We start from the raw sequence: 24,357 nt of genomic DNA, 5'->3' as shown, positions 1-24,357 counted from the left end.
TCTGACTCTCGGCCCTCCTCCCCGGCCCTCGGCCCGCCCCGCTCTCCCAGCCCTCCATCCGGCTCTCTGGGGCTCTCCATCCTGCCCTCCAAAGCCCGCTACAGCCCATCCTCTCCCTGCAATCATGGCCCTCCGCCCCGCCCTCCCTGACCCTTGGCCCCACCTCCTCGCCCTCCGCCCCTCCCTCCCTGACTCTTAACCCCACCCCTAGACCCCGCCCCGCCCTCCCTGGTCCGTGGCCCCGCCTCCTCGACCTCCGCCCCGCCCTCATGCCCCTACGCCCCGCCTCCTCGACCCATCGCCCCTCCCGCCCTGGCCCTTGGCCCCGCCTCCTCAGCCCTCTGCTCCACCCTTCTAGGCCTCCTTACCGCCCTCCCTGGCCCCGCCTCCTCGGCCCTCAGTCCCGCCCTCCATGCCCCTCGGCCCCGCCTCCTTGGCCCCCCACCACGCCTTCCAGGCCTCGTCCTCCGCGCCCCGGCGCTGCCTCCACGGCTGGCTCCCGCTCGCGGCTCTCCTCCCGCCCCTGTGCGGGGCTCCGCGGCCCTCTTGGTCCCGCCCTCCCTCCTCCGCCCTTCCTCCTCTGCGCCGCTGCGCACCGCCCTCCCTACCCGGCCAGGCCGGCGTGCGCCCTCCCCGCGCGTCTCTCCGCCGGCTCAGCCCTCCGCGCGCCGCCCTGCGGCCCGGCCTCCTCAGCCCCGGCCCGTCGCTCGACCTCCACCGCCGCTCACCGCGGCCACCTCAGCCGCCGCCTCAGCCAGGGCGGGCCGGGCCTCACGCCGCGGGCCGTGCACCGGGACGGCGAGGACGGGCTGCGAGCGCAGTAAGTACAACTTTCCCGGCCCGCGCCCCCCGCGGCCCCGCTGTCACCCCCGCGCCCTCGCCCCGCCGCCCGAAAGTTGGCCCTGCCCGGGGTCGCCTCCTTCCCGGTGTCCTTGGCGAGCGACTTTAGAGGCCACTTTTGTGGGCGAGGGGAATGCGCGGCCGGCCCTCTCCCTCTCCAGATGGAAATCGGATGCTCGCCTGGAGGGCGAGCTTCCCCTCTGGAAAAGGAAAAGTGGCGGTTGGAAGGCTTCTGCATTTTGTCTGAACCGTGGCTGCCCTGCTTCCTCGCCCAGCCTCCCGGGTGGCCAGCCCCTCCGGGGAAGCGAGTCGCCCAGAGGCGGCTTGCAAAGTTGGCTGCGTCCTGCACCCTGGAAACTTGCAGAGGGCAATCGCAGGAAGGCTCAACTTTAAGGGTCGGGGGCTTGGCGTGCGAGGCCGCTGCGGCCCGGCGGTGGGCGGCGGAGACCGGCTTGGGGCTGGGTTGCTCGTCTTAGCATCGCCGAGCTGCCCGGGTTTTGCGGAACCACTACTTTCCCAGCATCGAACGGCATCTTGAGCCCTTCGAGCCTAGGTAGGGTTTTATCGCAGTCAGTTCTGGTCCTAATCTTTGGAGGCAGAGAAGGAAATATGCAGGACACGTTTCCTAGCTGACTCCAGCTTGTCAGGTCAGTCCTGCCAACACATCAAAGCCTTGCGTTAAAAAAAAAAATTAAAAAATAAATCCCTCCAACCGGCTGACAGCAGGGACGAACACTTAGCTACCCAACTGTAGATTGGGTCTCAGCCATTTTTCGTGAGATATGTTTTGTCCCAGGGAAGTATCTTAAATATGTAGTGATCTCTGCGTTTCTGCCCAGTTTTGGGATGTGTGTGTGGGGGGTGGGAGGGATAAGGTAGTTTTTCTTTTATTCTTTAGAAGTCTTTAACCCGTGGTTGTCAGGGGTTGTGATCTTATCTTGGAGATCCAGAAAACCGGCACCTTTCCTGTTTTGTTTTTTAAACTCCAAAACCTGTTCTTTGCTTGAGGCAGTAGGGAAGGTCAGTCCTTTGCAGGGGAGGTGCTGGTAAACACAGGAATCAGGGCTCCGGAGCTATCAGTTTGGGAAGTGGTTTGTGCTTTATCCTCTAGTGGTCATGTTAATGGTTCTTGTGATCTTATATATTTCCGTGGGGAACTTCCCCCTAAACCTCAAAATTACACATGACCCATACTCCATTTAAGCAGACTGGACACGGTTTGATGATTCTTCTACTTGAAGGATCAGATTCAACACAGCGTAATTTGCAGTGTAGGTAATTAAATCTTTTCAAAAATCTCCCAATCGTTCATCCCTCCCTTTAAGAGTCTCGAGATGGTACTTTCCGTGCCGGACTCAATTGGCCTTAATGGACTGAGATCTTTGTACAGTGATCAAGCCCTGTTTCTGGGCTACAGGAGCTTTTGGGGGACAGTGGAGAGCCCCTAGAGGGAGCTAAGTCACGGGACTCCCTGTGCAGATAGGAAAGGTTTTCAGTTAGTGTCAGTGTCCTGGAGAGAAGCACAGTTCCAGAGGTGCCCATGCCGTTCCCAGGGTCACACATCCTGAACTCTGCATTTTTAAGAGCCGTTTGGAAATTGTAGATTTAGCATCCTGCAGGGTTGTTGTGTCGTTTTCCTCACATTTTTTGTCTGTAGAGTTTTTAAGCTTTTGATTTTAAAATCCTACTCCTCCGTGCTGGACTTTTGTAACCTTTGTATTCGGTGGCATTGCTAGTGCGGGACCTGAGTGCCTTGCATTCTGAGAAATGGTTAATTTCTTAAGAAGAGGTTTCCTGTTTCTTTCTGGATCCTTTGTTGTCTCATATCATTTGGGAGTAAAACTGTTGTTTACTGCAGGATACCATTGCCCTTTTTTTGTTGTAGTTAATTTTGGCAGAGGGGCTTTGTCCATTTATAAAATGTTGAGGCCCCGGAAAAGTTGCAAGTGTTCAAAACTTGGCAAGGTTCATTCTAGGTGGAGGTGGAATGGGTTTGAGATGTGAATAGGAAACATTAGAGGTTGTAAGTATAGCATTCAAATTAAAAAGTAACGTATCAACTACTTGCTCTTCTTGGATGTTACTTTGTTCCAACCCTAAATGTTCTAATGTAGAAGTAGTGCCTGGTGTTCTACAGACTTGGGAGGGATGCCTTGTAGCAGCTAGCCAGGCATGTCAGCATCCAGGGAGCTAAGAATGGTCCCCTGCTTCTCTAGCTTAGTCATCTAAGTTAACTGTCTTTAAGATGCGGATTCTACTGTTAGCAGGAAGGCTATGATGGACAGACACCTCAGTCGTGCCTGGCACATCTTTGTCTACAATGGCAGCATCTCCCACGTCTCCAGAACTTCATCTGTGTCATCCAGACGTGCAAACTCTTCCTAGCCTGTTCTGAACTCATCTATCCAAGCAAGGTGTCTTGCTCGCTCTGCACTCTCTTCTGTCCATCTCCAAAACGGTTGACCACAAAGTACTGTGGATTTTCCCAGCAAAGCATCTCTCAAACCTGTCTGATTTTCAGGCTCTGCCATGTTGTCATTTAGTTCAAGCCACTCTGGCCTCTTCTTAAGCCCGCTGGTCTCCTTTGTCCCTTCTTGCTTGTTTTCTTGCCAATAGCCTGAAAAAGAAAGTCACTTTTTCTTCAGGCCTTCAAGATTCCCAAGAATCTATGGTACAGAATCCCCAGCAGGCCTTCCTGTCCTGTTTCTTAAGGCCCAGCCCCTCAGCCCATCTTCCTGCACATAGACCAGTTCCCCAGCAGACTGGCCTCAGGGCCATTATCCCAGCTCCTGAATAACTCCTTGACTTCGAGTACTAGCTCCAGTATTCTTCTGGACGTCTTCTCTGAGAAGGCCACCGTTTTCACATCTGTTAGACCCAACTTATTTCTTCCGCAAGGACAATCATCCTTAATTTGTCACAATTTATAATTATACTGTATTTTATTGTTTTCTCTCCCTCCCTTGTGGGCAGTAGTGCCTGCTTTACTCTCCCGTGTGCATAGTGGTGCTCAGTAGATAAAGTGGTATAGTGTCCACTTCACATCTATGCCATTGTTTGTCTAGACCAGGCTGTCCTCAAACTCACAGGGATCTGCCTGCCTCTGCCTACTGAGTGCTGGGATTAAAGCACTCACTCGGGCACCAGCACACTCAGGACATTTATGCTCTGTGATATTTGTGTTTTCTGTCAGAAAAGCCAAACTAGCCCTTCTGTGTTCTAATTTTGTGAATGGTCTGGAACGGCCTCTAAGCATCAGGTAAAAACGACGCCTTTGTAGTTCATGGGAAATGCATGCCAACGAGACACTTTTAGTTAGTGTTGCTCTTGTGATACTCTAGGATACACATTCTGCTTTTCTGACTACAGCATTAAAACAACTGTGTTGTATTAGCACAGGATTACAGAATGGAAATATGAATTCTGCTGTGCCTGATATTTTACAGTGTCATGTGGTTGTGGGCCAGACAGATGATGTGACTGCTCAGGGCCAGATGTCCAAGGAGGTGGGGGAAGCTGCTGCAGGCAAAAGAGGGCAGGGTCTAAGGATGCCCAGTGGTGTTCTGGCAGAGTGATGTATATCACCAGATGCCATCTGAGCCTACAGCAGAGGAACAACAGGGGCCACCTAGAAGTGTGGAAGTTCTTCTTCCTCTCTCACTAAAGCCCTTCTTTTAGCAAAGGAGGCATGACCTTCCATGGCCAAGGAAGCGTAAAGTGTTGTTAGCTGTTTCTGTCCAGTGGTTACTCCACGTAAAATCCTGACTCAGTGTCCTGCGGCTCAGCAATGCCTCTGCTGCTCCTGCCGCAGGTGCCTCTGTTCTTACAATCCTTCTGCATTGTCTCTTGACTTTCTTAAAGTCAGTGTGTTTCCTTCCACAATCCTCACCCCTTAGAGAACATGTGACCCAGCTTCTTTCTTGATGATCAGGGAATGAATGCATCAAGGACTTTGGACCTACTGCTGTCTTCAGAAGGGAGTCCTCTGCATATAGCCTCTAGGCCCCCCCAACTCTGTGCTGGGATGATGAACAACAATGATCACAGATACCTCTGACCTCCTGCTGCATGTCCAATCCCATGCCGGCTCAAGAGGAGGGTGTGGTTGATTAGGACACAGTCAAGAAAACGCTGCTTAGATCTTCATACCTTCATTTTACTCAGAGAAACTGGTCCCCTTCTTCTCTCTTCTTCCCATTGAAGATAGAGCTATGCCTTCTGTAGGGCCTTGTGCTTTACATCAAAACTCAGACTTACCTGCATGAAAGAATAGATGTGGTTTTGGAGGGGGTCTGGCATGTGACTTGCTTTATGCTGGACCTCTGTGCCCCAGGACATTTGCATCACCACTGTAGACATTATTGTGGTTGGGTACCATTGTAATTTTTAGTCTCTTAGGTATATATGCCTACTGGCTACCTAGAACTTGGACAGTTGCCTGGTGTGTCTTGGCACCAATACCATTTATTTCCTTTTATTTCCAGGCCCTAAAGTCAGATATAGGTTGCTTTTAGTTGTTTGTATGTTTTATACATTCAGGTTTTATCATCAGGTTCAAATAATTCATTTTAGAGCTGTGCAGGTTTTATGCATTGTAGCTTTTAGTAAGCACTCAGTTGTTACACACACACACACACACACACACATGCACAGTAACAAGAGGGAGGGAGTTGTAATCACTTTCTTTTATACTTTATTCATGTAGACATATACATTGTCTTTCTTGTTGATTATCATTGGCTTCTGAGGACTAAATCAAATTTATCATTAAGTGTAATAATTTTATTATTGGAAAATCAGTTAAAATAAAATGATCCTTTCAAATATGAATACATATTCTGAAAAATTTGACTCCCTTTATTAGATAAGCATTAGTCAGAAAAGTAAAGTAAGAATTTATTCTTATTTATGTTTAATGTAGTTGAATAGATTTATAATATATGCAGTTCTGTAATAGAAATACCATTGGGGAATAGTTTAGGCATAGTGTCAAATTCTTAGTTAAAACTTAGCCATTTAGGCAAAAGATCGTATTACTGGATGTATTAGACTCTGTCAGGAAACAAAATAGTTTTGTATTTTAGCTTCTTTATTTTTATGTGTACAATAACTTTTTTTACATTTTAATTTATTTTAAATATGTTACTGTACTGTTTACTTGCTTTGTGTAAATGTTGGAGTCTCACTCGTGGAGATCGGAGGACAGTTCGTCTGAGTCCTCATTCCCCTCCTGAGTAGGTCCTCAGACTTAGTTGGGAGCTGGGCTTGCTGAACTGTCTTGCCAGCCTGTACCCTATTCAGATAAGATTGTCGTGATCTAAGCTGCATGTGCCTGACTGCAGTTACACATGCTTCGGCTCAGATATGTGAAGCCCTTGCCACCTGCAGCACGGCGGGCCTGTCTGTCCTGCCCTCCTCCCCAAGTATCTATCTCTGACAGTGCATCCTCTTCCTGGCCTCCCCTCTTTTAAAACTCCCCTCTGCTCTCTGTCCCTGGAGAAGCTGCCTCTTCTAGAGTTTGAGCTGACTGAAATTATTCATGTGTTGTCTCACTCATTGGTATTTGTAGCAGTGGGGCTGGAGAGTAGCTCAGTTGGTAGGGTGCTTCTTGCCTTCATGCACAAAGCCCTGGCTTAGTCTCCTGCACTGTGTAGGCAGGATGATTAGAAATTCAAGGTTATCCTCCTTTGCTTGTGATTCCAGGGCAGCCTGGGACACCTAGGGCAGTTCTCAAACAAACAAACAAACAAACATTCCAGATGCAAGTCTGCTGTTCAAATGTATCTCAACTTGCTTATCTGTTGACAGACTTCTGGGCCATTGCCTTTGGTTATGAGCTTAGCTTTTAAAGAAAATGCCAAAATATTTCCTAAGTACATTCTATCACTTTGCATTTGTTTTGCTTCTTCTTTGCACTGTTTGACTGGCCTTGAACTGACCTTCCCGCCTCTACCTCCAGGGTTGGGGGAGGGTGTTTATAAGCAAGTGTACACCACCTTTTCAGCTTCTCGGCTGTCTGTGGACACACTCATGTCTTTGCTTTGCTTCTAAGAGACCTGTTATAATCAGTCTCTTTTCACTAAGCATTCGGGTGTCCATTGGTGTGTTTCACTGGACTTGTCTAATGTTTCATGTTGAACATCTCTAAATTCATTTTTATTTTATGTGTATGGATGTTTTGCTGGCTCATGTGTCTATGTACCATGCCTGGTATCCTCTGAGGCCAGAAGAGGGTTTTAGATCTCCTGAGACTGGAGTTACAGATGGTTTTGAGACACCCTAAGGGTGCTGGGAATTGAACCCTGCTCTTTTGTGAGAGTAGAAAGTGTTCTTAACTGCTAAACCATCTTTCCAGCCCTGTTCATATTCTTACTGGGTTTTAAGATTGAATTTTGAGAGGTTTTGTGTATTTGGGTACAGTTACTCATCAAATAGATTTTCTGCCAAAGTGTCTCAGTCCAAGGCCTGCCGTTGACTCTCTGTGTGGAGTTTCTAAGAGACAGTTATACATTTTAGTGAAATATAACCTATGAGTTTTTTCTTTTATTGGTGATACTTCTATAATGTGGTACTCAAGACATCTTTGTTAACCCAAAGTCATAATGATATTTTTCTATGTTTTCTTCCAAAAGTTTTATAGCACCAGGTTTTAGATCTATGGTCTATTTTGATCTATTTTTATTAATTTTTACACAGTGTGCATTTATGGATCCAGGCTCATTTTCTACATACAGAAATTCAGTTGTTCTCACATTGTTTATTAGAGTGCTTTTGTCTGAAGAATTCTCCCTTGCCCCATCTCCAGAGTCAGTTGTCTGTTAGTCAGTGGCTATTCATAGCTGAATGGAAGCTGAATCCAGTTCTTGATTATGTGTTTGGGGCATGCTTAATAACACTTTTGGTCTCTTTACTGTGACCATACAGAACCCTTCCTTTCTCAAAGCTTCCTTTATTTTATTTTATTTTATTCTATTTTATTTTGTTTTATTTAAGTTGTTGCTATGTGAGGATCTGTTGTCACAATGATACAGTCACAGCAGGTCACAGACCTGTTATTTCTTGTCAGTCAAAATCCACACCACTGTCTTCCATTCTAAATCGTTGCCTTCATTCTCTTTTTGTTTTGTTTTTCTAGCTTTATCTTTCCTCTGTCGTGTTTTACTGAACTCAGGGCAGGTGCTAGAGAAATTGTCCACTTGGATGCCCAGGGCAGGTAGGGAGATGGCTTGGCTGTTAAGAAGCTCCATGCCCTCCCAGAGGACCCAAGTTTAGCTCCAGTAGGGACTTGAGAATCACACACAACTGGGTACCCAGACCTGTGAAGGCTTTGTCAGCCCAAATGCTGCCAACTTTTGGCAACATTCACAGTCTGACCTGTCTTCTGTCTTAAAATAGCTCTTCTTAGCTGGTGCTGTGCTGCCCACCAGTGGTCCAGAGGCAGGTGGAACTCTGAGTTTGAGGCCAGCCTAGTATACCTAGCAAGTTTCAGACCAGCCAGGGCTACACTGTGAGTCCTTGTCTTAACAAACAAGCATCAAAACATTCTTCATAGGTACCATCCTTTCTTCCTTTGTTCATTTATCAAAACAAACCATGCACCTTCCATGGTGGTGATGTAGCAGAGAAAACGCAGAGCTCCTGTTGCTGTGAACTAGGAGGGGAGGTGGGTAGTCAAGATGGAGTCTTTCGCATGTTTCTGAATGGTTTAGCCTGTGGTCTCTGTAGGCAGATGGCAGCCTGTGGGCTCTCTGAGTGCCTCTCTCAGGATCCCTGCTCATGAGCCTTTTCTCTTTGTTTTTGCATTCCTGAGAAGTGCAAAACTTCTCCAGTTCTGAAGTTTAACCTAAGAGGGACAGTCTCCTCTCTACATTGCTTTTGCTCTGACATTCAAACACGGCTGTTCTTCCACATCTGTTCCAGAGTTCTCCAGTCAGAGTTCCAGATCCTGCCTGCCTAGCCACATGGCAGGCCTTCGGGATCCGTGTGGCCACTTCTTCCTTAGTTCCTACCTGGGTCCGTGGCACACTGTGCGTCATGTTCATGGTTCCTTGTCTCTCCACCCCATTCTGACTGCCTTATGCACAGCATAAGTGTCCTTCCCTTCTCCCATGGCCTGGATTTATCGTCTCTTCATACAGATGGTGGCCACTAACCTGGTCTCCTTATCTGACATCACCCTGCACACATTCCTGACTGGTAAAAGCTCAGCTCCATCGGGGTTAATTCAGACTCTGAGATGTACATGGGACTTCTTTTTAAGCCAGCGTATTTAATGTTACCTCTCCAACAGTAACACTGGTGTACTTTGTAGATGTACAGTGTAGAGAGCACAGCCCCATATCACTGGTGCCAAGTGACAAGTAGCACTGTCCCTTGCTCGTCACACAGTGTCCTTCAGCTGAGGACAGACAGTGCAAGGAGCCTGACTGACTGGTAAGGAGAGCAAGGGACCCGGGCACCGTGAAGCAGGCAGCTCCTTACCAGCTGGCCCGGTCAGAACTCTCAGGGGTCATTTCTATAGGTCGTCACCCAGGACCTTACTCTGGTCTTGCTCTTACTCTAGGGTCATCCTGCCCTAGCGTGGGCAGGAGACTGTCCTGCCTCCCTGCTTCGTCTTCCGTCCACACCTCACCCGTCCTGTGTGCTAACAGCTGGAGCAGGACCAAACTAAGGTGTCTTGCAGTGATGCCTAATAAGACGCCCTGTTGGTTCATGCGAATAAAAGGTTCTGCCCCTCTTCTACGCAGTAGCCTTAAAGCCAGCCCAGCCATGCTCGTCCCCTGCAGGGGTGCTCAGTTCCCTGGGGGCTAGTCTTCTATGCCACAGGCATACCTCCTTCTCGATTCCTTTGTGTGGTAATTTTGGAGCACTCTACTTCAAACAGGTGAGCTTCTGAGGGGCTCTTGGCTCATTTGTTCGTGAGTTCAAAGTGACTGAGCAGGCTGTGAGCTTGCAGTCCCCTGTTGCAGTTCAAGAGTGTAAGTAGGCTCTTTGAAGCATCATAGCCATTAATGCCCTTGCTGTGGGTGTTCTGTGGAGTGTCTTTTTCAAAAGTGGAGCAGCTTTGTCTCTATGAAAGTCTCCTGAGACCAGAGGCTTCTTCATAATATTTCTGTGGCCTTGTGGAACCCCTAAGTGGTCCCTGATGTCCAGGTTCACTCCTGGCCGTGCTTCAAGGGTTTGGTGCATTCATCTGTGGCCAGCCTTTCTGTTCTCGGGCAGTTTCCTGAACTCATGTGGGCCAAGCTTCCGAGTTTGGCAGTGCTCATCGTCCCACACATTCCAAATGAAAGAATTTCTGAGTCTCTCCTCTGCCCTGGTTCACCATTACTGTTTGACTGTCATCCCTGACCCTGGAAGGGTCAGACTCTTTTAGGTGAGGGGTAGCGGCTGAGGGGATGAAGAAAACAGAGTACCTCTCACTGCTCAGCTGCTTTGATTAGTTCTTTTGTTTCTGCAGTCTCGGCTGTGTTAGCGCTTGAGCGGTACTGTGATTTTCATGGCCAGAGATGATAGTCTAACAGTATTTGTAAAACACTTCAGAACAATGTTTTAAATGCAGCAGGCATAGACTAGTGAGCATGAAAGCACACACACAGGGGAGTTTTCCATGTTTCCAGAGGAGCATCTGTTCTGTCTGCAGCTGAGATGGGAAGCTCAGGAATGAGGCTTCCTGGCCTGATTCATGCTGTCTGCCCTGCAAGTAGATCATCGGGCTTCTAGAAAGCAGTGTCCCTCCATATTGGATGTCTACTGGGTTTGCATGTAGCCGCAACTGGTTTCCCTTGGATTCTTGGTGTAGTTGTCTGCTGAATGAATTCACTGTCTTGTCTCAAGCAGAATATGCAGCAAGTGCCAGATCGAAAAATTAGAAGCCACCAGCATCTGTATAGCCCAGGTTCAGCTTCTAAGGTGTCCCATTGTTCTGACCATTTGGTTTTCTCATAAAAATCTTACCTGCACGCCTAGTGCCTGATCGCTTACTAAGGGTCATGTGACATACCTGGGACAGTCGTGTTATTGGTGAATTTGAGTCTTGTTCCTTTACTGCTTGTTTTCCAGTTTTTTTCTATGATGAATGTATATTTTATAACTAAAGAAAGATGCTATTTGTGGGATTGTTTTATTGGTTGATTATTTGGTTGTGTTTTTTTTTTTTTTAAACACGCACCTGTGCTTGGAATTGAACCTAGGGCCTCCTGAATGATAAACATGCTCTCTACCATCCCATTATATTCCCAGATCAGAAGAGGCAGAGGCAAGTCTATACGTGCTTGCAAAGTTGCTTGCCAATTAGACTAGACCATGGGACACAGGAAAGGGAATTGAGCAAACGTTGGGGCCATACCAAAACAGATGTGCCTGTGGCACATGTCTGCTGAGGTCAAAGGGCAAGATTCTGTCTTGTTGGTTTAGTTTGTCATGGGACTGACCGTTTGATCCCCAGATTCATTTATTCCTGGGTCAGTTAAATGCAATGTTATCTCCAAGTAAACTGACTGAGGGTTAATTTCAGTCTGAGTTAAACTGTTCTCAGTGAAGCCTGAACTTCCATTTGAAAATCAGTGTTCCTCAGTGTGGCTGCTGGAGGGGAGGGGTGACCTGTTAGGACTTGAATGGCTTACAAGCCTCCTGAGAGTCTTTGTTGACAACACACACACACACACACACACACACACATACACACTCATACACACACACACAAACATATACTCACACATATACACTCATACACACACACACAGACACACACACACAACGATGGTGTGTCTGAGGAGGTGAAGTCTGGGAGGTGATGAAGTTGTGAAGGCAGATCCCTTATGCTCTTACACGAGAGTTAACTAACTACAAGAGAGGAATCTAGTTAACTATTCCTCTACAGTGTGAGGACATGACACAGGAGGACCTCCAAGAGCCAGAAAGTAGGCTTCCTACCTGACCTCTAGCCATACCTCTAGAACAATGGAAATAAAACTTTCTGTTGTTTATAAGCCAGCAGCCTATAGTGTTTTCCCCATAGGAGCACTTAGGGACGGAACCAGAGCTCCTTTTCCATTGGCTCAGCTTCTTCTCTGAATGAGGGTGAGAAAAGGCTTCGCCTGGAATTGAAACCAAGGTCTGCCTGTGAATGAAACCAAACTTGTGGGACCGGCAGCCCCTGAGTGGTCAGCAGGCTTGAGGTCAGGGGACTGAAGGCAGGGAAGTGTTCCTGCTGAGTGAGCATTGCTGTCCTTGTACTGTGCAGGGAAGGTGAGCAGCAGGTGGAAGAGGGAGGGAGTACCCAGCTGTGAGGTGAGCAGTGCGCTGCCAGCCCACAGAGCCAGTGCCTGTGTGAAGGGAGCCTGATGTAAGCTGGGGTAGGCTGTAGTGATTGCTAATGTCTTCTCTGAAGTATTTTCTCTAGAAGAGAGGCCTGAGGTTTAAATGTACTCCATAAAGTCTAAAGGACAGGGAACTGCTACCACTCACCTTCTACCGCCATACTTCCTAAGATCAGCACCGGAATGCAGGACACAAGACAGTCCTTCCCTAGTGTGAAGTCCATGCATGCAGAAGTCTCTTCCTGGCCGACTCTGTACCCTGGCTGCCTCTGCCAGATAGTACAGGCGAGCTCAGGGACAGGCTCCTAACCTGTGTGTGTCGTTGGTGTTGGTGGCTTGGGCAGCGCTGTAGCTCCCCATAGGTCTTCTCACAGTCTCTGAGTGTTGTGTAAACCCATCTCATGTCCCAAGTGCTCTGTTAGGAGGAGGGGCCAGGCATCTGAGCAATTCTAGGATCATGGAGCCTGAACTAACCGCTTCTGGAAAGTTAGCCTGGGGAAAATTGAGAGTTCCCTCAAGTTAAAAAAGAAAATCTACTCAAGCTAGGCCTGCTGGGAGAAGTCCGGGAGGAGTCTCATCCAAGTGGACCTGCAGAGTGGAGGCGGAGTTCAGCGATCATGCTCTAGGATCCCTGGAAAGCTACAGGTGGCTGTGCTGTTTTTTGGTTCCTTGTACCTCGGGCTGGGAAGAGGGGCATGCACAGGGTGAGGTATAATATTCCAGCCCTGGGTAAAGGACAGCCTTCTTAACTTTGTTTACCTTTGTTTGCTAGCATGATTATCTATGAATGGTGGTGGTTGTTCTTCTTCTAATTGTTTTAAACTAAAATTTCTGCTTATTCAGATTATACCCTGAGAGTATTGAGGTTGAATTAGAGTTAACTTGGCCTTGGAGCGGTGCTCAGTGTTTCAATACAGTTTATCAGAGCTTAGCCGGTTTGTGTTTACTCAACAGACACTACAGCACTCACGAAATGGCGAGGAAGCCATTTGTGTAGTTGGTTGGTCGACAAAGGGAAGGACCTCTGCATCTTAGAAAGCTTATCATTTAGCAAAAGCTAAACTTTAAACAAAATTGCTTAGACTGGCCTGGGTATGTGTACACACCAATGATTCCATCACTCGGGAGGCTAAGGGGTAGAGATTAGCACTTTTCTGTGCTTGTCAACCTGGACTATATTGTGTGTTCTTGTCTAGCCTGGGCTACAGAGAAAGATCCTGCCCAATGAAGGCTTGTGCAGCTCAGGGGCAGAGCACTTGCTCAGGTATCGTGTGCAAGGTCCCAGTTCAGCTCCCTAAAGCATAGGAAATGCTTAAGTGTGTGCCACTTACAAAATTAAGAAGTAGAGGAGTGTCTTAGAAGACAGCACATACCGAAGATGGAGTTAGAAGAGGAGGGGGATGTCAGGGAGTGGTGCAGAGGTGGATGTGGGAATCTGGGGAAAGACCACTGCAGCCTGAGGACGCAGCAGAGGCTGCTGCAGGACACACCCTGCCTCCCTTCTCATCCTTGAGGACGTGGAACTGGCTGGACCTGCCTGTAACTACCTCAGTCTCACTTGCAGTGCTTATTGCTGATAGCTTTTTTTCTGTCACTTCCACTTTCTGAACTTCCTTCCCTGATTCTGAGTGCCAGGTCTGATGATTGACCAGGGCAGTTAAGGAATGAGACATGGACACACAGCTGGACGTGTGGAGGATCTTTGGAGATAACATAATAGAGTCACAGAGTTTGGGATGACAGTGTGACCAGGTCCAGGTACCCTGAGGGGTATGGGCTTTGTTGGAAGGAGGCAGGCTTGGCTCAGACTGTCTCATCCCCTCCCACCTGCTGTGGTGGCACACGCTGGGTGGCTGCACTTCTCTCTGACAGTGCACACCTGGAAGACCCCTGGCTTGGCAGCTGTGCCTGGAAGAGCTGGGATTGCCAGATCATCGGCTGTTTTCCTGCTTGTTGCTCTTCCTGAGCTGGCTTTCCTCACGGGGGCTCTCCAGAGCGGGAGCTCTGCCCCGTTTGTGTCTGCACCTGACTTGGTTCTTAGCTCTTATGGGCAATAATCAGATCTGCCTGGTTACAGTTAGAGAAGCAGCTCAGAGCTGAAGCGAGCAGGCCACAGTCATCAGCAGTGAGTGTTGGACACCAGATTGAGAGACCTTTCCTTTCCGGCCTGCTTCTCAGGGCCCTTCTGTTGAGCTCCGCACAGCCTTTCACGTGAGCGATTCTCAGTTCCTGCCAGTGAACAAGCACACCAGCCTCATGTGAGAAATGTGTGTTTCACTCCTGCTGGACCTCACTTGAGTGCTCTGAAAGGGCTGCAGTTGTGGCTACAGCATGTCAGTTGCACGGAGAGCAGCTGTCTGGCTTCTGTGGGGCTTGCCCATGAGCATCTTGTCTTTTGCCTTCCCTCTGTGCTAGAAAGCCTGAGCTCTTAGTAATCTCTCTCATCCACCTGATCATTTGATTTCATTTTCTGGGAAAATAGCCCAGGATAACTGCAGTTCATTCATATTGGTGACCTTTTTATCTTGCAGAGTCTGTTCCACTGAATGTTAGCTAGCAAATTAGGTGTGTTGTTTTAGTGAATTTAATTGGCAGTGTGACTTGCCAACTTGTGTACAAATTAAAATATGTATATGACAAAAGACTGAGACTCTTCCTTTGCAAACATATTTCCTGCTCTTTTCAGAAGTTACACAGTTGGTCCTTCACAGATTGTCTGGAAACCAGGTGGAGTCTATACTGACTTTAAAGTCAGGACCACTGGCCTCTTTGAGCCCTGGGATTCATTACAAGTGTCACTATTTAAAGTCCAAAAGTACTTTAAGTAAAATAAGGGATCAGTTTGTGTAGGCTTGGCACTCTGGTGACACTGTTAACACAGTCCCAACTCTCCCTTCAGTCTGGGAGACCTGGGAGTCATAGGTCAGTAAACAATGTAGATGTTTCTGGGGCTAGAAGGAAGGATTTTGTTTTGTTTTCCAAGACAGGGTTTCCCTGTGGAGCCCTGCCCATCTTGGAACTTGCTCTGTAGACTAGGCTGGCCTCGAACTCGCAGAGATCTGCCTGCCTCTGCCTGCTGAGTACTGGAATTAAAGGTGTGTACCACCACTGCCCAGTGTAAGGAAGAATTCTATAGCTAATGCGACACCAGAGCTGGAGAGACAAAGGATTTAGTCAGTATCATACTGTTTAACACACACACTGAGAGAAGAGAGGAAAGAAGGGTGTTATTTTCAGTTCTGGATGGGGATTCCCTAGAAAGTGGTTAGAAATAAAGATTATAAGTTTGGCCAGCAGCACGGACAGCCCAGCTATCCTTCCAGGCAGGTGTTGAGCATTATCTGTTGGCTGGCCTCATACATGTGAGGACCAATAAGCTTGTCCTATAGCGTGTGGTGAGAGGGGATCCAACAGTAGGGAGCTCTAGCAGTTGACTCAACTAGAAGAAAAGCAGAGCAAGAATCCATGACTCCCTAGAAACAGGGAGAAGAGTCTTAGCACAGACAGCCATAGTATCATGGAGGAAATCACCTAAAATAAAGGCTAGAAGCTTTGATGATGAGCAAATTAACACTGATCGTCCCAGAAAAACTGAAGGGTTTAAGTAATGGAGACATTTTTATTTTAAAATGTTTTTATTTATGAGTGTGTGTATGTGTGCTGTTTGTGTACATGCTCATGTGTACATGTGTGTGCAGTCTTGCATGTACACATGTGCATGCTTTTATGTGTGTGTACACTTGTGTGTACATCTGTATGCATGCTTGTGTGTGCATGTGTGCACATGTGTATTATGTATGTGCGTGCATGCTGGTGTGTGTACATGTGTGTGTGTGGATGCCTATGTACATGCACCCAGTCACCCAATCTCTTGGAGCTGGAGCTGGAGGCAATTGCGGCTTGTGAGTCACTCAGCATTGGTGCTTGGATCTGATCTCTGATAGTTATGATTGAGCTCCAAGTGTTACAACCACTGAGTTCTCCATCTAGCCCCTGATACTTATTCTTTTCTTCAATAAATGGTCATTTTATTCATGACACCATATTAATGGGCTGCCAGGTGCTAAGTATCTATATTAAATCACAACAACTTCTGTAAAACCAGATCCACAATATTTGCCTGAGCCCATAGTGACGGGCAGAGGTGGGGCAGAGCCAGGACTCTAAGTCAAGGGCAGCTTACCACTCCTGGTTTTCAACACTGTTCATGCTGCAGCTTTTCTGTACCAGAGCTGGGCACTAGTGTTCCGGGTACCATGTGAGTGATGGGCAAGACCATCCTGGAGACCAGCCAACAGCAGACAGGATGTGGTGAGAGTGAGGAGTGAACGGGCAGGATGGTTGACAGGTTTCGGTTTCATTGGAAGACAGAAAGAGGGATTAAGAAAATTCTCTTGGAAAAGGTGACCCTTCAGCTAAGGTTCACAGAGGTAAAAGCAAGGTGGTACATTAGGAAATTTAGGTACAAAATCTGGAATTTCAACTTTAGGTACTTTGAAGTCCGCAGCAGGTTTGTGTTAACAGGTTCTTGACTGCAGACGTGTACGTGGCTTGGCTAGCTGGACCATTGTGCTGTGACACCGGTAATTACAAGTTCTCTTCAGAGCAGGAAACCAAGGCCCCTTACAGGCTGAATTAAGTAAAGAGTATGGCAGCAGCTTGACCATTGTCTTTGTTAGCAAAACATTTAGCTTAAAACGTAAGTGCTATGACTAACAGGGGTGGCACAGTGCAGCCTGCCCGTCACCCCTCTTGACCCGTCATGCGATAGAGGCAGCTCCAGATCTCGGCTTCTTCAGAGTGACTCCTCTCCCAGACACCCTGCTTCTTTGTAAGATCTGTCACCAGGTCTGTAAAGTCAAACAAGTCATGACAACGTTTAAATTTTAGTATGAATTCCACAAAACAAAGGTTGTTCTTCTTCTTGTTGTTGTTATCTTGCTATTGCTCTTTAGGTTAAATAATAGGACTTAAATAACAGGCAGAACATGGGTCTGAGTGAAACGTGCCAGGTTGTGCTGGGCCCATTTCTGTTAGGCGTTCATGGCTCTACGAGCTTTCTAGGCTTGGGAACACTTTTTAAGCTACAGAATCTTAGCTGAGAATCCAGTGGGAAAGACTAGTGTGAGGGAATCCATCTGCACTATGAGGAGAAGCAGAGAGATGTGTCCAGCTCCGTTCCTGCTGTCTAGCACAACAGGGCCTTTCATCCTGATGCAGAGTTATATGGTTTCTCTATATGATGTTAATATGCTTTTGAGTTGCAGGACCCTTTGTCATTGAGGTGGAGTGAGGCAGATGTTTTCAAAGCCATCCTCCTGTTGACTCTAGCTTATGGCTGTGTCTCCTGGAGTTGGTTTATGGTAAATGTGGGCAGCACAGCGATGCTAGAGCAATACACACTAGAATGCTTTGGGAGCATGCGTACTGACTTCTAGGTTAAGTTACTATAACATTTCCCCCCTTTGAGACAGGGTCTCTATGCAGCCCTGGCTGTCCTGGAGCTCACTGTGTAGACCAGGCTGGCTTTGAACTCAAAGAGATTCACCTGATTCTGCCTCCTGGTACTGGGATTAAAGGTGTATACCACAACAGTTGGCTTACCACTGGTTTTTAAAAATCATATTTCCTGTCAAATACCTTTAATTATAAGAAACTGAAAGTAGCAGGTACCACTTTGTACAAGCATCCATCGTTTTAGAAGGGGAAGAACTGTCTTTTAAAATGACAAGCTGGATCACGTGGTGTGTTTTGTCTTTTCCATTTTGTAATAAAAATAGAGAAAGCAGGAGAAGGAGTCTTGAGTGAGAATGTTTGAAGATACAGCCATCCCTTCTCTGTGGCTGTGATAAAACACTGTAACCAAAGATACCTTAAGGAAGAGATACAGCCATCACCAACACCCTGACTAAAAGCACCTTGAGGAAAAGAGGGTTTCTTGTGGCTTATGGGTCCAGAGGATGGAGTCTATATGGAGCAGGAATCCAGAGCAGGAGCAGGAGCTGCTACACAGAGGAAGCAGACAGAGCCGGAAATGGGACAAGGCTATAAACCCTCAAACCTCCCCATGTGATATACTTGCTCCAGCAAGATTGTGCCCCTAAAGGTTCCATAATCTCCCCCAAAGACCACTACCTACTGGAGACCAAGTTTTCAAATACTTAGCCTATGGGCAGCATTTTATATTCAGTTCACAGTGGGAGGTACAGATAATAGTTAATGAGAGCAGCTTGAAGCAACATCCTAAACATTAAAAAACAAAAAAAGACTAAATGTGATAGGTCAGAATCAAGTTAAATTAGCAGCTATGGCCATGACTACCCATCCCTAACAGTTATGGAATGTGGGGTAGGTGGAATCAGCCTGGAGAGAGGGTGGAAGAGCATATGTTCCTTTGGCTCCCTTGCTGGACTGTGGTGTCCTGGCTAGATGCAGTGTTGTTGCGTGGTTAGGGGTATAGCTACGGTAGGTGTGGCTGGCTCTTGCATACAGGCTGTATACTTACTGGGAGACTTAAGTCACGTAACCACTCTACTCCTGCATGAAGCTGTCACTTGCCACACAGAAAGAGCTATAGGGGCGTTTTCTTGAGCCTGGAGACAACCCAGCATTACAGATATCATTGCTTTCATGTGGAGCTGAAACAAGAATAGCAACATGGACCCCAAACTGTTGGGTCTTGAAATTCTAGGAAGGACCTAGTTAGTGATGACCCTTCCTTCATTCAGGCACTGTGACAGATGATAAGGTTCCAGAAACAGGTCACATACAAATCCTTGGCCTAAATGGCAGTAAAACCTAAAGACACCCAGCTCTTCAAGCTGAGTGCTTTACTAAGTATGCATTTTATTTTCAATCGGAAATTGGGCATTGGTTTGAGATTAGCATGCAGCGTGCAGCCAGTTTAGGAAATGAGTTAATTGTTTAAAACAAGCTTAAACATGCCAACATCCTAAAGTAATTTTGTGTTCACCAGTGGAGTATCTTTTATTGTTATCCCTTGGAACATACACTAGAGTCTCTGTCAGCGCCCCCTGATGCAGGGCTGATGGTGGTGTGCGAGGCAAGCACCGCCCACCTACATTCCCAGCCCCCAACCACTCTTCTCTGCAAGACTCTTGTCTGTGTTCCTTTAGAAGGTGGACATTCCTCAGCGTTTGAATGTACTCTCCCTGCATTCCTAAGTTCACGTTCTTAGACCATTAGAGAAGAGACACTAGCTGGGAAAGTTTCCAACCCCTTAGAGACCAGCGGACAATTTTGGGGTTTCCTTCTGAGAGTAGCGTTATGAACAGGTGGTTAGTCCACACTGTGAAGCTGAGTAATCACATCTGAGTGATGGGGTTAGCTACGGCATCTCTGGCGTTTGGGAGGATTCCCGGGGTGACTGAGGAGTGCTCTTTCCCGCCAGTGTTTGGGACTTCATCTGTGTTAGTGTGAAGATCCAGCAGAGCTGGAGCTTGTTCTAAGAGTTTTTCTTTGATTTGAAAACTAATCCCACTTACTCCATCAATCTCTGCTTGTAGGGAAAGAAGAAAGGTTTTTGTTTTTTTGTCAGCTACCCTACCACACACACACTCTCTCTCTCTCTTCAGGAACTAGTATGCCCGGTTCCTGTGTTGTCAGGGTCTCCTCTTGTCCTTCTCTGGCTCTTCAGAGTTGTTCACATTCTGTATGCGGTGAGGGCTCCATGGTATAGAAGAGGAGTGGGTGCAAGGCACAGCACAGGGTAGAAGCCCATGGGAGCTCTGCTGTGCTGGGAGGGGGTCCTGTCCTCCCCTGTGGGAGTTTTGGTGTTCACTGAGGAGGTCCCGCCCTCACCTGTGAGAGCCCTAAGTTCATTAAAAAGGCATTACTCTCCCTCTTGGTAGAGTTTGCCTGACCACTTGGACCCCTTTGTAAACCAACCTCTGTCAGAGGGCTGTGCTGTGGGGTGACAGAACAGCTTCCTTCCGGGTGTCTCCTCAGTGGTGGCCTGCTTCCTTATCTGTTCTTTGGGTTTCCCATCAATTTGAATATTTGCTCTCAAAAATCTGAGCTGGTCATCTGCTGTTTGCCTTGCTTTTTGTTTTTGTTTGTTTTGTGTCAGTACCTTCTGGATCACACCAGGGATGGCTACACTATTCTGTTCCCATGGCTTACTTTACTCTTAAACATTTAACCTTTTGTGTTCCATTATCACACTAGATGTGTTTTCTGGAGTAAGATCAGCTTCTACTCATGTGGTTGTGTTTATTTTTCAATCTCTGCGTGCTTGATGGTGTATGTTCCCTCCCTCAGATTGGTGTCCTAAATCTTCCATGAATTTGGATGAATTCTGATCTAGCCTGTGGAAGTAGACCCTGACCAAATATCCTACAGCTTAGCTGCTAAACTTTGTGAGACTCATTTTGGATGGGTTTAAGCAAATCAGTGGTTTAACTGTTTAAAATAGCCAATCACATTCTGTTCTTGGTCTCTTCTGGCTTTCTATGCATTTAGCAGATCATGAAACTGTTGGGTGAATTTCAGTTCTGTAGGACATGTGGGTCAGTGCTTGAGGTTAGAAGGTCAGGGTGTAGTAGGGTGCACATACCTCCTGAGAGCAGCATGGGATGAGGGGTAACCTGGGGTGGAAGCGCAGTGAGCTCCCCATCACGGTGTGCCTGTCTGACTGCACAGAGCCCTGCTGCTGCTTCCTTGCTGGGCACTTGTTGCTGCGTGCTCACCAGGCCACTGTCTTCCTGCTCTGTGCCGACCCTTTCAGCTGGCTGTGTAATAGCATTCATATTTGGGAGAAGCTAGAAGTAATGGCCACATACAAGGAGAGACTTGATTCATAAAGATTTCCTTCATCTGTCCACAGGTTTTAAGTGATTTCTTGTGTTAATTTTGTTGTAGCTTTTGTTGTCTGCGCGGGACCTAGCAAACATTTACTTTATTATTTCTCTAGAGCAGTGGTTCTCATCCTTCCTAACACTGTGGCCCTTTAATACAGTTCCTCATGTTTTGGTGACTCCAACCATAAAATTATTTTTGTTGCTACTGTATAACTATCATTTTGTTACTATTATGAATCCCAATGTAAATATCTGTTTTCCTGTGGTCTTAGGCGACCCCTGTGGAGAGCCACAGATTGAGAGCCATTGCTCTAGACAAGTCTCACAAGTTTTGCACAGTCAGCAGAAAAAATCCATACCAGTCTTTTCAGTGCCTACCCTACTTTAAATAAGGCAAGAGTTTAGCAATTGGTTGTTTTATAGTTACCTTTGTTGTATCATTAACTGTTGACTAGTGATCATTGGAGTGTCACAGCTCACAGTAGGTAGTTCCACACATTTACCCTATTCTTTCTGGAGTCATTTTGTTGTCTTAATATTCCACATGGAATATGAAGCAGAAGGTACTTTTCTTACCAACATTGCACATTGCTTTTAGCAGGACTGAGTTACATGTGAAGTGTGTACTTATAAGTCTGATGTCAAAGAAAAATGAAAACCCCGGAGCCTTCCTATCCTTTCCTTTATCTTTATGACAAAAACCCAAAGTTAGAAATATTTCAAGTTTGTGTGCTTATTTATGACTTTATTCTTATTTTGTGGGTTCAAGGGTGTATCACATGAAAAAACAAGCTGGCACATTTTTGTTTTTATTCATTCATTTTTGAAAATTTCATACATGATTATTGTACTTGAGTCATTTCTACCCCCCTCTGTCCTCTGTCTCCTTCCATGTTAGGTTCCCCAGCTCCCTCTTAAATTTATGGCCTCTTATTCTTTAATTATTATTGTTTTACACGCACACACACACACACCACTGCTGAGTCCCTTTAGTGAGTCTTGCTTATGTGTGTGTGTTTGTTTTAGGGCTGACCAGTTGAAGTTGGATATCTGTCAGGGTCTTGTCCCCTCTCTCAGCAGCCAGTGATTGTCTGCAGCTCTCCTCACCTCCTGTTGGGGCTTGTGACCTTTCCCCGTCCACACTGGCATGTTAGCTGGTTGTTTTGTTTTCATTGTTCAGTTAGATAGACTCTGTGTGTGTGTGTGTGTGTGTGTGTGTGTGTGTGTGTGTATAGGGTTGTGTTGTAGATGTGCCATCCCAGGTGTGGGTTGTGTTGTAGGTGTCCCTTCCCTTTTCTGTTTGTGTCTGGGAAGTGGATCGGCTGAAGGAGAGCAGTAGGCAGGGAAGGTAGAACAGTTGAAGTGATCACAGGAGAGACGGTTGATGCCTCCAGGAACTGGAAGAAAGATGTCCAGGGATATGTTAAAGCACATACATTCCCATGGTACCTGCTCCATCCCAAATAGCCTGAAGTTGGTCAGAATTTCACAATTATAGAAGCTTAGGAAAGGTGCCCTGCTAATCTGAGCATGTGTGGAAGTCAGTGCATTTGGCTGTTGTGTGAGGAGATAGATCTCTTTGGATTTTAAATGCCTGGCTCTGGTAATAAGCTGGTTATAAACAACAACAACAAAAAAGATGATGTAGGTTTTAGAGATTCCTCAATGCCTCGCTTCCCACGTGGGCAGGTATTTTTTGAAAATAATATTTAAAACAGAGAAAGCTTTAAGAAAGAGAAGGTGGGTGGGAAGAGTTTGCTCTGGGTAAGAACCTGTTTTTCATGGATAGTCGGTCCAGGGAGCTTCCGGGTGGTTTAGAGTGTAAACGGGGCCGACTGGCACCACACAGGACGTGGGGATTTCATGATGGTTTGTAGCCCGTTATTCTTCTTTAACAATTGGAAATGGGCAGTAATATACCTTAGTGTTGCAATGAGAACAGTGTTTAAACAATCATCAGGGGCCAGTGAGTTGGCTCAGTGAGTAAAGACGCTTACCATCAACACTGACAACCCAAGTTCAATCCCTGAGACTCACGGTGTAGATGGAGAGAACCAGCTGCTGTCAGTTGTCTTATGACTTAACACTCACCCTCCAAGGTCTATGTACACACACACATAAACACACACACACACACACACACACACACACACACACAAAGAGAGAGAGAGAGAGAAAGAGAGAGAGAGACAGAGACAGAGAGAGAGAGAGAAGGTAAGAGCTGACCATAGAAAGGCACCTGTGACATGTTCTTTCTCTGTTGTTGGAACATGCATATTTTCTCCAGTCTTGTATCATACTTGGGCTCTGCGATTTCTTATTGTGTTACTTCTTATTTACTATTTCATGTAATTTTGTGACTGAGATTTTAAGAATTGAGTTTTGTTGAGGGATGAGGGCTGGGAGTGTCTTTTACTCATAAGAAAAGTAGTTCGTGTCTGAGTGTACTATGAGAATGGTAAAATGGCAGACAGTAACTGGCCTGGCCCTGATCATCCTATAAATAGATGCAGAGACATCTGTGAAGGGCACAGTGTGAATGTGGCAGACATGGACTGCGTCAGCTCCTGTTCTGTAGCCAAGACTTCTCAGACTCCTTCACGCCTCACATTCTCCAGGCGTTAGGCAATGGAGTGGTCAGAGTATGCCACGGCTCCCTTCTTGAGGGGCCAGGGGGTTGTTTGTTCTCACCAAGGAAAAGTGTGGCAGGGTTTTGTTTTTATTCTCTAAAACTAACTTTTCAGATCTCCTCTTCAACATTTTTAGCCCTCACTTAGGCAGTTTTCCAAATGCCTACCTGGTAACTATACAGCAATTCCTGTGCTGTGGCAGGGAGCTTTGGGCAGTAGGAAAAGAGGGTGAGAAACCCTTCCTACAGCACTCTAGGCCATTAAGTGGTCTTTAAAGAAACAACTGAATTCCTTTTCCAAAGACACAAACTGTTTGATTAAACTCTACAGAAACTCACCCCTGCCAAGTGACTGGATCAGAGGACCAAGTGGTGAGACAGAACAGTGTTGGAGAACAGCCTGTGTGTCTTGCTCTTTTAGGACAGTAAGTTAAAGTGGGCAAATTCATTATTTTTAAGGTAGAAATTGGTCACCACTCTAAGAACACTGCATGCTTTCAGGTGCCTGTGTCAGCTTTGCAGGTGAGCAGTGTGGCTCTGTCTTCCCAGCATACTACCTCACAAGGGCTGGCCCTGCTCAAGAGCCCTGCAGAGAGGGAATCAGAAGCTAGGCCAGCCTGCATGTCCTAGCACTCTGGCCTGTGGATATGTCCTGACCACATGCATGTGATCCCCAAAGCCTGAGGAGCCCTGTGCATATATCCTGACCACATGCATGTGATCCCCAAAGCCTGTGGAGGCCTGCGCA

At 46.9% G+C, this 24,357-nt stretch overlaps 1 protein-coding gene across 1 annotated transcript in view; it reads left to right on the top strand.

Moving 5' to 3' along the window:
- Positions 1 to 788: 788 nt before the first annotated feature.
- The window catches only part of Rassf8 (Ras association domain family member 8), a 75,041-nt gene continuing 51,472 nt past the window's right edge, over positions 789 to 24,357 (top strand). The window contains exon 1 of the mRNA XM_028757535.1: positions 789 to 820. The gene's annotated coding sequence lies outside the window, so the exon portion shown is untranslated. The remainder of the gene's footprint in view (positions 821 to 24,357) is intronic.

This window comes from Grammomys surdaster, unplaced genomic scaffold (genome assembly GCF_004785775.1).
Source record: "Grammomys surdaster isolate TR1022 unplaced genomic scaffold, NIH_TR_1.0 126176, whole genome shotgun sequence".
NCBI lineage: Eukaryota > Metazoa > Chordata > Mammalia > Rodentia > Muridae > Grammomys > Grammomys surdaster.
Note: the sequence above shows the minus strand (reverse complement) of the source record. Positions and strands in the feature narration are given on the sequence as shown.